Source organism: Episyrphus balteatus, chromosome 1, assembly GCF_945859705.1.
Source record: "Episyrphus balteatus chromosome 1, idEpiBalt1.1, whole genome shotgun sequence".
In the NCBI taxonomy this organism is placed as follows: domain Eukaryota; kingdom Metazoa; phylum Arthropoda; class Insecta; order Diptera; family Syrphidae; genus Episyrphus; species Episyrphus balteatus.
In genome coordinates, this window is record NC_079134.1 from 5,006,003 (window position 1) to 5,022,355 (window position 16,353).

The following is a 16,353-nucleotide window of genomic DNA, read 5'->3' on the forward strand; positions in this document are numbered from 1 at the left end:
TATCAACTTGAAATACTAAAAGATTCTCTGTTTTTGGCATTTTTGTTGGCGTTATTAAGATTCCATAGTTTTCTAAAGATACATTTGTCGAACCTTTAAGTGGTATTGAATTCAAATTCAATTCTTCAAGTTCGATTTGATTTTGGCATCTAATGGGGGGTGAGAAATGATTTTCTTTAATAAAGAGTTTCTCGTTTGAAATTGTTTCAGGAACTTGGTTGGGAAGAAGACATGGAGGTTCCTGATGAATGATTTTTGTTGTTGATGGAAATTCTTCTCTAATTTCACTATCTTTTGTCCAACATGAAGTTTTGTATTGTTTAGGACTTTTCACTTGATTTGAAGTTGCAATTTCCTCCTCAAGAATTGGGAAAATCTTCCGATTGACATTGGAACAAAGCTTTGGTGATTCTTCAGACATTTTCGGAGATGTCTGAGAACACACAGAATTTGTGGAAACCAGTTTCTTTGAATCAGTTGGTACTCGAACTAAGATATAAAGATTGTTTTTGGTGCAAGCCTCAGATACTACACCAGGAATTTGGTCTTCAAAATCATAGTCATTATTATTCGTCCTTGTTGATGGAAAACTTGTTCTAACACTTGAAGAACTTATTTCCAAATCACCTAAATCCAAGTCTTCTATTACCAAATTATCATTTAAATTTTCACAGTTTTCGTAATTTGTAATTGAGTCACCAACAAACATTTGTGGGCGTAATGCAGTTTGAAATGTGGTGGTATCCCATGGCGAAGAAGTCTTGGTGGACATTTTTCTAAAAATTAAAACCGAAAACAACAAATTTTAACCAAAATGTCATAATAAATTTGATTAATTTTTTAATTTTTAAAATTTTTCGTTACGAGTAACAGAAAACTACTCTTCTAATTATACACCTGACAAAAATTATATCTCACAAGCAAATGCATGTTTCGTAATTCCATTGCATACAATTAGGCTTCCGATTTCAATTTGAATCCGACGAAATTCAATAAACACTACTTTTTGTCCAAATGAATGTAGTTATCAGTAAATATAATTTCTTAATGTGTTCTAGGCGCACTACATGACCCGACTAACGAAAATTTGATTAACCTCAATTAGATTTTTCACCTTAGTCTCCACAAATACTGAGTCAAAATGTTTACCACATGATTACCGCAGATCGCTCTATACTACTTAGCGAGTGTTTTCCTGCAGTATAAGCATTTTTGTTGCTGTTGTTGGTAATGTTGCGTTGTTGTTATTGTAATTACAGTCGCACATTCAACTACCAAACAATAATGATAAAAATTAAGTACCTTGCCAAGTAAAAAAGGGGTCTAAGGGATTAATATGGGTTGATACCAGGGCTGTCGCTTTTAAAAGTGTCATTCATTTTGGGAGTATTATTTTTTGGAAACTGGAAAATGTAGTTCACACAAGAATTCTTGCAAATCTGGAAGATGCTTTCAATTTGAATGAGTAAATTTACAATTTGTAAGTCGGTAAAATGGATTTTTAGAACAACTAAGCATTAAAAATGTATTTAGTACTGAAATCTTCTATTTTTTTGTCAATAATTTTATTCAATTTCTCTAAAAAAATATAGGTTTCGAAAAAATATTTACTTCCTGTATACAAATGTTATGAATACATTTTATTTTTTTAAACTTCGAAGAGTACTTTAGTACTTTATCAAAACAAAAAAGTAGCATTTTACTACATTTCTTTTTCGACATCATTGATTACACCACACGACACGACTTAACCTCTTACTTCCATACATTCATATTGGCCTTAGATGTTTATTTTTTTGAAAGAGGAATTATTTAAATGTCCATATAATAAAAAAAAAGAAGAAATAAATAACAATGATTTTTTAGTTAAATAATAATAAAAGTATGTATGCAACAGGGCTGGACTGTATTGTATATCCTTTTTGCTAGAGCTGAAAATGGACTTTGAACATGCGATTGTACTTTTCTATTTAATTGTATTTATTATTATATTTTGTTTTTGCCTGGCAAAGCGAAAAAGGGAAATTATAATAATGAAAGAAGTCCTTCGATGGGGACATCCAATAAATTTTACTTCGTTTGTTTTGCTAAAGGTTTGAATTAACACAAGAATATGGCTGATGCCTTGACTTTGGAGGTAGTTAGATGGAATGTTTTATAGGTAAATGTAATTTTTCAATGTCGGTTAGGAAATTTATTATTGTTGTCAATTGGATATTCTTATGTTTAGGTTTTATACTGAGCCAAGTGCATGGTGACCGATTAAAATTCCAACGAAGAAAACTACTAGTACGTGCAACTTTCTTTCAATATAAAGGGTGTCCCAGAATAGGATAAGATTAGAAAAGGGGTAATTTTTTTATTTTATTCAAAGAAAACAATTGTTCACAGAAACGCTCTATCTGCAAAGTTGTTTCTATTGAAAAAAACGAAAAATGGATGGGTCACCCCAATGAAATTTAGTAATAACGCTACATTGAGATAGAAAACAAGAATAGACACTTCATGAAATAATTTTGATTGAAATGGTGTTTTTTTTTTCGAGCGAAAGAAATGTAGAGATTTCGAAGTGAAATTTTATTCGAAGGTATTTTTGATCATTAAAAAAAAAACCCTCTCACCGACAGTTTCATTTTATTTTTTGTTCCTATTAAAAAAACTTTTAAATTCTTAACGAAAATTTTTTTTTTCTACTTATTACAGATTTTACTCCCTCCTCCAAAAAAAAAACACCCTTTCACCTAGAATTATTTTTTAAGTCTGTTTATACTGACTTTTTTCCCAAAAGTATTTTTTTACAATTTTCATTAGGCTAGCTCATCAAAAAATGAGCAATTTTGTCTGGCTGTTCTTATTTCGAGCTGCAGCCAAAACACTGATATCGTTTACTTCAAACTTCGTAGTTAGTTTGGTGATTCCCTAGAGGATGTCTTCTATTTCTCGTAAGCGACTTAACCGATTTCAACGAAAAATTGTAGAAAAACATAAAGGTTACCTTAATGTCAATATTAAGAAATAGTCAACAAAAAAATATGCAAATTTTTATTTCTTGAAAATCATATTTTTGAAAACGGGTGGGTGAAATTTTTGAATTTTTTTTTTCTTATGAGACAGTTAACATTTCCTTTTTAATAGCATATAAATATTTTTTTTAAACATTCTAGTACACTAAAACTAAAACACTTAAAAACAAATTAAAAGAGATGTTTTTTGTAGCTTTAAAAACAGATTTTAAAATATTTTTTTATGTTTTCTTTTAGAATTTAATTAAAAAATATTCTTTTATGAATTTTTAAAACAAATGAAGTATTTTTATCAACATGTAGGTGCTGTGCAATTTTTTTGCAAGAAGTAGTCAAGTGCAGACAAAAACAGTGTTTGTGTGGGGTTGGTGTCAAAAATCGTAGTTTTTTCGATTTCTGTCAAAAGCAGACCTCCTATCGAAAAAAGTTAAAAGTTGTAGATAGTAAAATTGTCTACACGTTGTATCGCGTTGTGTCGCATTGTGTCGCATTGTGTCGCATTGTGTCGCATTGTGTCGCATTGTGTCGCATTGAGTCGCGTTGTATCGCGTTGTGTCGCGTTGTGTCGCGTTGTGTCGCGTTGTGTCGCATTGTGTCGCATTGTGTCGCATTGTGTCGCATTGTGTCGCGTTGTGTCGCATTGTGTCGCATTGTGTCGCATTGTGTCGCATTGTGTCGCATTGTGTCGCATTGTGTCGCATTGAGTCGCGTTGTGTCGCGTTGTGTCGCGTTGTGTCACGTTGTGTCGCGTTGTGTCGCGTTGTGTCGCGTTGTGTCGCGTTGTGTCGCATTGTGTCGCATTGTGTCGCATTGTGTCGCATTGTGTCGCGTTGTGTCGCGTTGTGTCGCATTGTGTCGCGTTGTGTCGCATTGTGTCGCATTGTGTCGCGTTGTGTCGCATTGTGTCGCGTTGTGTCGCGTCGTCTAGACTACTCACCAATTTCCTGGAGTTCTTCTCTGATGTGTACTGGTCGACGGCCACGGATGAACTGAAGAATTTTCTTGTTTGGTACCTGCCTTTTATAGTAAAATGAACTTGTTAAAATAATAAATAATATTAAATTAATAATATTTTCTATTTCTATATCCTTAGTGTATTGATGTATAAAGTTGCAGTAGTATTGATATTTTAAGGGCTGTATTGCGCAATAAGTTAGGTTTTCGCAAGTGCTGCGTCATGTTTATGGCAACCGAAAATACTTAACGGTTGTTAAATTCAAGAAGTGAAAACGACTGATACAAAATTGAAAAACATCAAAAGAGAAATTATTTATGTTACATCTTAATGAAATGAATTGATTTAATAAGTAGGTAAATATTATTGAGCTGTGTAAGAACAACGTAGGTACCTTTTCAAACAATAATCAGCCCACAGTAAAATTTAAGGGCTGGTACTTTGCTATATTCTAAAAGCGTTTTTTATTGCGCTTTTTGTGCCCTTTTGGAAGAAGAATTGACCATTTCGCATTTTTTGTTTTTTGTTTTATTGTGACAAAGAATGGTTCCAGGTCAATTCTGAAGACGGAAGAATCGTTCTCCAAAATATGAAACAAACTCACACATGTTAATATCCTCCCTTGTAAAATTTAGATGCTGGTGCTTTGTTCTAGTTCTTGCTTGAAATCAGCTTACGATTTATTTATTTAGTTTTTAACAAACAACAACACGGCTCAGAGTCATTCACTTTTACTCAAGCCATGACAGTTATATTTGTGAGAAATAATTTTCCACAGAAACCAAATTATTCTTTTCTAATAGCCCTTGATCTTTTTTTTTGAACCTACCATTAAAATAGCTCTAACGTGCAAAGTTTTTGAGATATTGAATTTTGAACATCCAAAACACTATTTTTGTGATGTTTTGGCATGATAATATCTCAAAAACGTGATGTAATAGAATTTTTCTGACTTCGGATTCGAGCTCAGGGCACAAAAAAAAAAAAACCATTAGAAAAATATGCTTTTATATCTATAAAAATTTTTTTTTTTTACTAGTGAAATCGAACAAGGCATTTGATTTTTTCTGTCCTGTTCGATTTCTCTAGTCAAAAAGTTTTTTTTTATAGAAATAAAAGTATATTTTCAAATGGAATTAAAATAGATAGAAAACATAACAAAGTAATTCTTAACCAAGTTTTGTTAGAATTCAACAATTTTTGTAAAAGATACAAATAAAATATCAAAAAAACGTATTTTTGCATTTTTTTCCATATTTTTGAGGTCATATAAAATAAAATGCACGACTGGGGCCGCACGTACTTGCTCTTATGTCGCATTGTGTCGACCTCTACTAAAAACCGTTTGCAATTCTCGGCGCCTAAGTTATCGTACTCGAGCCTTGCGTTGATATGAATTTTTCTCGAAAAAAAAACACGTTTACGGGGGGTATCTCGAAAAAGGAAGCTAATCCGATTTTGGTAAAAACGGATTATTATTGCTGAGGCCTTCAGGAACAAAGCCTCATCTTTAGTTTTTGTCGTCATTTTAGGTCAACCTTAAACTTGTTCAGGCTCACTGTGGCATGATGTGGCGGTTTAACATGGAAGGCGATTTTTTAAAAATCTGACAATGTGCGAAGCGTAGGCCCATGACACAAGCTATCATTTGGCATCACTCCCAAAAATTTCTCTCAAACGGTTTAGCTTCCAGGAGCGTTCAAAGATTCGGGGATTTTTCGAAAAAAAATTTTACCCCAACTTTCAAAGGCGATTTTCTCGGAATTTTGAAAAAAATCGAAAAACCGGATTATACCACTATCGGGTAGCTGAGAATATAAGCTTTCATATGGCACCATTCCCCTGTCTCTAGATCAAAGCGTTCAGCTCCCAGAAGTTTTTTCGCGCCCCCAACTTCCAACGCCTATATCGCGGAATTTTGAAGAAAATGAAAATAAAATTTTTGATGCCAAAAGGTAGCGGGGACTCAAACCTACATTTGGGTAAAACTCCCATCCCTGTAGGTCCACGCGTTCTCAAACCGGGAGAACTTAAAAGTAAAAAAAAAATAGGCACGATTCTGAAAAAAAAGGCATGATGTGGTGGTTTAACATGGAAGGCGATTTTTTAAAAATCTGATATTGTGCAAAGCGTAGGCCCATGACACAAGCTATCATTTGGCATCACTCTCAAAAATTGGTCTCAAGCGGTTTAGCTTCCAGGAGCGTTCAAAGATTCGGGGATTTTTCGAAAAAAACGCGATTTTCTCGGAATTTTGAAAAAAGTCGAAAAACCGGATTGTACCGGAATTGTTTTATATGATAAAAAAAGAAATATTTTACTAAAAAAATAGAAATATATTTACTATTGAAAAAACCAAGAGAAAAGATCACGAAAAATTATCTGTTTTATTTATAAAAATATCCATGTGTTAAAATAATTCCATTAATAACTAGAACCAAACATCTTAAGCTATGGTGTTTTATAAAAGTTTAAAATATCTTCATATTTCATTATACTTTCCAAATAAAAATCAATGTATCCTCTTACCCATCACAGCTCAGCTCAGCTCACTTTACCTTAGCTCACCCAACAGCTCAGCTCAACCATCAGCTCAGCTCAACCATCAGCTCAGCTCACTTTCAGCTCAGCTCAAATGAGCTGAGCTATGGTACATAGCTCAAAAGTGAGCTAGCTCAAAATTTGAGCTGAGCTGTGAGCTGAGCTCAGCTAACTTTTGAGCTTTGTAGCAACCCTGCAAGTTCCATATTGCTACTACTAGTGCTGAAGCACACACAATTCTCATAAAATTACCATATCGCACATTTTATGCGCAATTCATTTACTTTCGTTAACCATATACCGTACGTTCTGAGCCGCACAACATGAGTAAATTTCACAGAATAAATTGAAAACTACATGGACGCAAGGAGGATGAAAGAATTAATTTATTGTTCACTTGATAAAAATGTAAAAAAACTAAGTGTGGATTAATTACTTAATAATAGAAATTAAAAATATCAAATGAAATTCATTTACATACATATACTAAATGAGAAGTATAACTTCAGTCGCGTCTACATGTGTACACACACTCTTTTTTTTTTCCCCTTTCATATACCATTTATCCTAATTTTTCCAACCGCCCATATGCTACCAAAAATTTTTTTATTTTCAAAAATTATTGGCACTGGTCTTAAATAAATATTATAATATAATAATATCACTTAAAAAGTTCTATCGTCTGAAATTAAAGTTCGTCATAAATTTGTATGTAAAATAAAAGTTCTAGATGCATGAATTTTTTTTATTGTTGTTGACTTCTTTTGACCTTCATTGTCTAAAATAATTTAATTACTTTTTCCCACAAATAATTTAAAAAAAACTCTCAAATACCCGCAGCATTATCCAAAACTCGTCAATAGCTACAAAAGTCCCCCATTCTAAATGTCCTTCCGCCTAAAATATTTCCAAAAATTAACACTCAACAAACCAACAATGTCATATAGCCTCAAGTCCAAAGCCTATATTCATATCTACTGACCAAAACCTTTGGTTCTTCTAATTATAATGTGGTTTTTAACTTTTTGTGCCAGACCTTGGCCGGCCGGCCAGTTGGAGAAAAAGTTTTTCTTGACTCTTGTGGTCGGAACTTTAGAACTTTCAGTTTGGACATGAACTACGACAACAGCAACTATGACGACGACGACGACGGCATACCGCTTGGCTGATCTCAGTTTCCTTTCGGCCGATGGAGTTGGATGATGATTTTAATAGCTTTCATGTACCTACATATATGTACTCGAACTTGTATACAAAGCAGAAGTTAAATTTTAAGGTTGTTTTGAGTTAACTAACTTTGTTTTCTCAAAAAGGACACACTGGACGGACATACAAGGAGAACAACTATCGTCGTCGGCCCAAGGCAACTTTTCCCTTGGAGCAAACAACTTTTTAGGGGGTTTGTAGGGGTTTTGGAAAAACTTACTTTTTCTTCAACACAAGTAAATTTACCTTTATTTCGACTTTGAAGTGAAAACTACTTTTTGAGAATTCAGTGATGAAGATGGATGCAAGAAGAACTTCAGAACAAAATTGTATCCTTCTTTAATTAGAAAACAACTCGTGCTACCTTAAGCCTATATATGGTTTCAAAGAAAAGAATCAGTATTTCAAAATAAGTTCAATTCTTAAAATGAAAAGACACAAGAAGAACAAAACAAAATAATTCTCAAGGATATCACTCCCACTAGGCAAAACAAATCAAAACAACTGCTCACCTTTTTTTTCCGAAGCAAATCAATTTTAAAAATTCCACAAGGAAGCTGAAACCTGCCCAAACAGGAGAAACCATCAAGAAGAAAAAACACAACACACACATACAACCATCTGACCAAGCGATGAAAATCCATTTCGATATCCTTTATTCATCATTGAATCGAACAAACAAGAACCAAGAATAGAAGAACAATTCAATCCACTTTTGCAAAATGCTGATGACAACAGAATTTACGAAATGAAATCCAAAACAACGAACTCTCATATAGCTCATACCCATGGGTGGCATACAAAACAGAAGTAGAAAATCTCAACACATCATAGTCTCCGTCTGCGAATAGAAAAAGGATCCTTTAAATTGACACGTAACTTAAAAACTGCATATGTCCTTGAACAAATAGGACATCTCATGTCATCTCCAACGTGCAGATAGCTAGTAGTCAAACCAAAAACCCAATGTTTTCAAACATTTTCCAAAGATCAAATGCCATTAGTACGCGCAGCATGATTTGGCTCATCCGGTAGGGACATATTGAAGAAGAATGAGACGAAAAAAAAAAAAACGATTAACTCAGAGTGTCCTTGACAGAAAATTTTGCAGTTTCGCAGTGTGAATGGTGGATGTTGATGTATTTTCGTCTGTTTTTGTTGTACTTTTCTATTGGATGCAGTCGTAAATCTTCGATGATCTTTTTACTCTGAGCTATGATTGAGTTGTTGTCTATATTGTTGGACAAAAGATGAGTTGTTAGTGTGACTTTTTTGCACTTTGCACTTTCCAATCATCATTCCCTATAAGTGAGATGAAATTCGAAAAAAAAAATACAAACAAAAAGACAAAGTTTTAAAATGATACTGGAAATTGACTTTGTAGATAACCCATCATGACTGATTGGATTTTGATAGCTGTTTTTTTAAATGGAATTTATTTAAAATTTTATAAATAGGGAATTTTCATGGAATACGATTAAAAAATAAACATAAACATAATAAATACGATAAAAAATAATATTCTAATGGGAATCTTAATCTTTAAAAATTTATTAACTGAAGATTTTCATCGCCACGGGTGGGACACTTGTACAGTGTTTCTCTTTCATACATAATTGTATAGAATTTACGTAGGCTTTCACATTACGAATATTAAAATTTGTTGATCAATTAAACTGGGCAAAGACAAATGTGTCAGTTTGATTATTTTCGGAAATAGACAGGATATTTTCATAAGTGGGAAAAGTCAAAAATTAAGTTTCTTAAAAATTTTGAAGCGCATGGTTATTTGTTTTAATTTTTCTAAAATAAATAAATCTTTTTTTAATCCGTTTAAATTGGTTTAAATCTTTTCAATAACTCTTTTTCTCGTTCAAGAAATCTTACATTGAAGTCAAACGAAACATAGCTTTTAAAATATTTTGAACCTTAAAATTAAAATTTTCCATTTGTATAACAAAGAATTTTTTAATTGTAGGCTCTTAAAAAAATATTTTTTATACAAAAAAATTGGTGTACCATTCTGGGGAAATTATTATTAATCATTATTATTAAAACACTGTTTCAAGAAAAAATTCATCATCATTTTTGAAAAAAAAAATGATTTTTCAAAAAAATTGCTATTTTTGAAAATTTTTCTTAGTTTTGAAATTAAGGTTACAGAAAAACTTTCGTATACAAATTTTCAAGTCAGAAACCAAGAAAACGTTTCTTGCCCAAAAAAAATAATATTTATGTGCGACAGAACACATATTTTTTAAAATCATAGTCGTTATAGCCGGTTTTGAGAATTTTATTTTACTGATTTAGGTAATATCGCTGGCTGTAAATAGGGTTATATTAATATCTACAGGGAAGTGGCATTTGGGTACATATCATTCATTTTGATCCTAAAAAATTAAATTTATATTCCATCTCCAAAGTAATCACCTAGAACTTTAAAATAACAAGTTTGAAACTTGAGATAAAGACGTCCCTTATCTTGGCGGACACTTTGTGGCGGAATAAAACCAAATTAGTCTCATTAATTGTAGCTAATTAAATGCTAATTTGTTGCGCAAACCAAAAATTTGTAGCTCGTTTAGTTTTTGAGTTATTGAATTTTCCGCTAAAATAAGACTGAAGTTAGCGGACAAAATCTGAAATAATTAAAAGAAATGAGTTAAGTTGGCCTCCGAATTTGTAGCTTTTTAAATGCTTTTCAATTCCATAAACTTGGATTTTGTAGCCTTAACAGTTTTTTTGATGTTAAAAATTCCGCTTAAATAAGACTGAAGTTAGCGGACGAAAGTAGGAAATTTAATATTTTTTTGATGCCCAAAATTGTAGCTAATTAAATGCTAATTTGTTGCGCAAAAATTAATTTTGTAGCTCCACCCAGTCATTTTTTATTTAAACTTAAAGATTCAGAAGTGCACTTCCGGTTTGACGAGGCCAGTGGAGACTTTTTGAAAAATAAACTTTTTTAAATTTTTTCTTTTGCCATTAATTGTAGCTTTTGAATACATTATTTTTGATACAAACCACAATTTTGTAGCTCAAACCGTTTTTGAAATATTCAAGATTTTGTTTTAAAAATACACCTCAAAAGTACCCTTTCAAAATCCAAAAAAATGCCAAATTCCAAATTTTTTTTTTCCAGAAATTTGAAGTAACCTAGACTAAGACGAAATCCAAAAACCTCGATTTTGTAGCTCGATTAGTTTTTTTGTTATTCAATATTCCGCTAAAATAAGACTCAATTTCATATGTAACGGTCAAAATTTTCAAAAAAGTTGAATTTTCAAATTTTTTTCTTTTCTAGAAATTGTAGCTTTGCAAAACAAAATTTGTTGCGCAAAAATTAATTTTGTAGCTCCATCCAGTCATTTTCAATTCAAATTTGAAGTTTAAAAAGTGCACTTCCTGTTCGCTGTACCAATGCACGAAATTTAAAAAAAGTCTTTTTTTAGTCTTTTTTTAAATTTCGTGCATTGGTACAGCGAACAGGAAGTGCACTTTTTAAACTTCAAATTTGAATTGAAAATGACTGGATGGAGCTACAAAATTAATTTTTGCGCAACAAATTAGCATTTAATTAGCTACAATTTTGGGCATCAAAAAAATATTAAATTTCCTACTTTCGTCCGCTAACTTCAGTCTTATTTAAGCGGAATTTTTAACATCAAAAAAACTGTTAAGGCTACAAAATCCAAGTTTATGGAATTGAAAAGCATTTAAAAAGCTACAAATTCGGAGGCCAACTTAACTCATTTCTTTTAATTATTTCAGATTTTGTCCGCTAACTTCAGTCTTATTTTAGCGGAAAATTCAATAACTCAAAAACTAAACGAGCTACAAATTTTTGGTTTGCGCAACAAATTAGCATTTAATTAGCTACAATTAATGAGACTAATTTGGTTTTATTCCGCCACAAAGTGTCCGCCAAGATAAGGGACGTGAGATAAAGACACAAACTTTTTTGACATTCCCCTTAATTTGTATGTCATGTCTCATTGTTATCTTGAGTTGAAGTTTTTTTACGAACCCTAAACTTGCCTTAATCAAAATAATAATTTAAACAGTTTTATAACATTTTATACACTTAGGAGCAAAAAAACGGAATCAAATAAATTCGTATATTAAAAACAAAAATTGAAATGGATAAAATATTTTTTCTTCAAAGTCTCATGGTCTCAGTTAAAAGCTTGAATTTTTGGTAAAAACATAAAAATGCATTATGATAGTATTAGCGCTATCTGTCAATAAATTGCACTTCATTTTTTTTAAATGTTAAATTGATACGTGCTTCATTTATGTTATTTGGATCTTTATAAAGTGAACGGATTCTTAAGTTCTTAGCATTTACTTAAAGCTTTTGTTACAGGATTTTCAATGGTACTATTAACATTCATGTATGTCAATTACATTCTGATCAGTTATGGTTTTTACAGAACGCAAAGTTTGATTCCATATTTTTTGCTCCTGAGTGTACATGCAAATAAATTAACTTTTTGAAAAAAAAATGTTTCAAATTTGATTTTTTCAAAACAAAATAGTTACATATTTCTAATTATAAAAATAAAAGTTAAAATCGCTGTTTCAATAGTTACGTAATTACTACGAATTAGTCAATTTTAATTGTTATTATTAACTATTTTGATTTGCAATGTGACTATTATAATAGTCATTTTTAACTATCTTGCAACTATTTTCTGTTCAAAAATAGTAATTCGCTAAATTTCATTGAATTCAATAAAGTTACTATGCAAATAGTTACTAAAAAACTTTTTTTTTTTCTCTGGGTGCAGGGTCCTGAGTTTGATTCACACTGAGTCAGTGTTTTAGAACCCTCGCAGACTTTCTATAGGTCTATGAGTAGGTACAAAATTGCGCATAATTACAACGAAAATACAAAAATTACCGACTTTTTAACACATCATTTCAATGTTTTCGATTGAAAATTGTACATCCTCTTTTTCCACATGCTTTGGACCCGAAGACGGTATCACAAAAAAACAAAGCGAATAAAATTCCAGAACTTGATACCTATATGAACTTAGACTTCCTTAAGACTTAATATATTATTTTTCTCATTAAAAACATCTCAAAGTATAAAACTTTAACGATGTAACGTCACCCTTCACTGAAAACATACCGACGTGGTTCACCTGATAAAACTTTACTTAACTCAAATAACAGTAATAAGAAGACTTGCAGAACGAATTGCAATAAAAAAAATTAAAAAAAAAAAAAACTGTAACAACATCATTCTCTTAAGACGACCGACAAGTCGACTATACGTCATAATTAATGGACCACAAAGACACATAACATTCAATTCCCAGAAAAAAATAAAAAATTATAAATTCCACAAAATGGCAAACTCTCACATCAACAATCTTCCCCAGACTTCTTATATGAGAAATTGGGTATTAAAAAAAGAAAACACCTAAATACCTCTTAATAAAATCTGTTTGCTGTGATTGCAGGTTATAGTCTCCAATTAACACCTCATTTTCAATGAGATGAGTCTCTCTTTCTCTCTTTTAATATCAATTCGAAGAATGAAAATGGACACATAACAACTCATGATTTGTGCTATGATTTGTGTTGTCAAGTCCAAACAAAAGCATCCTTCCCTCTCTCCAGGAGGCCTAGACAAACATATATCCGTTTAGGAAGTGTACAAAACTTCTTCTTCGAAATCCAAAGTGATGACAGTTTGAACAAAGACGGAACTTGTATGTGTGTAAGTGTCCTTTTTGAAGAGAAACAATGCCAAAATGTGACAAGGGTCAACATTTGCCAAAAAGTTCCTTTTCCATACTCAACTAGAAGAGAATACGGCTACTTAAAGGTGTTTAGGATAATGGTGTCCTGGAGTTCCGTTTTGTGTAATGTTTACTGTTCAAGGACTAATAAGCAATTAAGAACACTTATTGGGCAGTTCTTGAACTCATACAGACAAAGTTGACGAGAGAGAAGATAACTTGTTCTACATATGTCAAGACTCATCACAAGGACCATCATATAGTGTATCTCTTTGAGAGAAAGGACTCGAGAATCACCCCCAACCATTAATCATTCTACCGGGCGGTGTATGGTGGTCGTGTTGGAGGATGAAAAGTCATTAACACACGGGCTCTCTCTCGGTCTCTGTGTATTACATGACAGGAGAGGGGTCATCATTAATTTAGAATGCCAGTGCCAGAGCGGCTGGCATGTAACCTAACCGTCAAAGACCATGTGGGCTAAAGTGGAAATCTATTCCAGGGGTGTTCCCGAACTCACCAAAAGAACAATGCACATCCGAGGAGCAGAGTGTAAAGATGCAACTCGCCTCTTTTTCCTGAAACAATAAAAACATCTCTTGCACGTCATGTTCAACAAAGTGTTGGATCATCCAATAATCTGTTTTCGGCTTTTTTTTTTGTTGTTGTTGGCTCTCGCTCGGAAGAGGAACTTTCATTAATCATTATTTTTTTGTTCCAAGCTGAGTTCGAGGCTTCTGTGGGTTAGTGAGAATTGTTATGGAGGCAACTTCTCCATCAGTACGTAAGGTATATGAAAAAGCGCCTTCACTTTGTTTTTAATTAAATCGCTTGAAATCCATCAGAGGGGGGCTTTCCGAACGACCCAAGCTGTCTACTGAATTCGGCAGATTAACCTTCCTCCATGCTCCACATTTTTTCAGCAGCAACAAAACATTAATTTTTTGTTTTTTTTGTTCTTCGAAAGATTAATCTTCGAATCTATACGCGCTACCGAAAATTAACAAAATTAGTTGCGCGCAGTCAAATTAATTTGTGCCAGTTAATTTCGGTGCATGTTGTAGATTATAACTGTCATTGACCGGAAATCGTATTGAAAAAATGAAAGCAAAATAACTTATGAATATTAAGCCATCAAAATACGTAACGTGACGGAATGACAATACAATTTATCATGACATACTGTCAAATGGTCTACCAACGAAAAGGAGTTGTTTTCGTTGTCAGATTTGGTGTCATGTCATGGAGTCAGACTTATTAGTGGCTTGGCTGTTGATGATATTGTAAAAGTTGTCGTCGCATATTGTAAACTCTTATAGGTGTCGCCATTGTGAATTTGTTACGGAACGATGATGCTGCGACGATAAAAATGGAAAACAAAAGTTATCAGCGTATGTTAATGCATTAGCAATGGGACATGAGAGTTTGTTTATCATGTCAAAACATTGTGGAGAAGACTTGGCGTCTGATTGGGAAGCTTATTACAGGTAGATAGATAGGTACATGGCGGAAAAATATTTTAATGAAACATTTTTCGGTCTGAATCAATTCGTTCCCATGAAAGAGTTGGAAAAATAGTAGTTGACAAAACGAGAATAAGTAATTTAGGTAGTGAAAAAAGAAATAACAACAATAATTTTTGTTTTTGTAGGTACGAATTTTTATATCATTGAATCATTTAATGGCGTCGATAGGTATTTGTTTTGTTTTGCGCAGTCTGCACATAACCATGATATTATTATATTATTTTTATTGTTATTATAAAATATTACTTAAGAGCCTTGCAGTGGCGTATCCAGAAAACAAATTGGAGGGGGCTGGAAAATTTTTCAAACATTTTTAGAGTAAATGTACGAAAAACTGTTCTCTCTTTTTTATTCGTCTTTGATCGAGAGTGAAGTGCTGTGCTGCGATACTGAAAGTGGTATATGGTAGCATTTTACTGCTCTCGACAATATAGTTCTACTGCTCCTCCTTTCAGATTACAAGTATTTTTTTTTTCAAAGTTTTTGTATCCCAAACATTTTACACAAACATTAAGGTGTTGATTCATCCTTAAAAAACACTATTGTTATTTCGAACTTTGTAATGTGCTGAATTCAAAACTGTTGACAGATTTATTAGTATCAAGTCTAGTTTTCGATATAAACGCAATTCGACGCAATTCGACCGAAAGTTAATTGAAATCACTTTTCAATTTTACGTGAAATGAAATATGAAATTCTTCATTTCGATCGATTTTGAAAACTTCGAAATAGCTTCGAAATGTCAAAACAGAAGGATCATCCATTTTTATTTTACTTCTCAAGTGAAATTACTGCTGCTTTGAACATGGATGCTATTTTATTGGTAATTTTAATGGAAAAAGCAGAATTTAAGAAGACACATTTTGCGAGACAAATGAAATATGTAAGTAAAATGCAGAACATTAGCGAACATTAGTGTAAAGCGAATGAGGTTGTAAGCAAAGAGGCAGTGATGAATTATGATATTTCATGCCTCATGTGTTTTATGTATTTTGTATTAAATTAACTACAAATAAACATTATAAAACAATAGAAATATAAGTTTTGATAATATTTTGTCCAAAAATTGCAGATACATTGAAAAGGCACCAAATTCACGGACATAAACAAAGTGAAATGAATTCGATCAGAAAATCTAAATAGGTGAAAAAATGCAGAACAATGAATTTCACTTTCTGCAAAAGTGAAATGCAGAACGTGAAATCCTTTTTGATGTTTAATCCGAAATATGTATTTTTTTGCAATATGTTGCTTTTTTAATCCAAATCAGAAGTGCAAACTGTAATTTGCTTAAAAAAACCATTAGTTCTGTTGACTACTAAGATTTTCAGATATCTATTTCCAATATC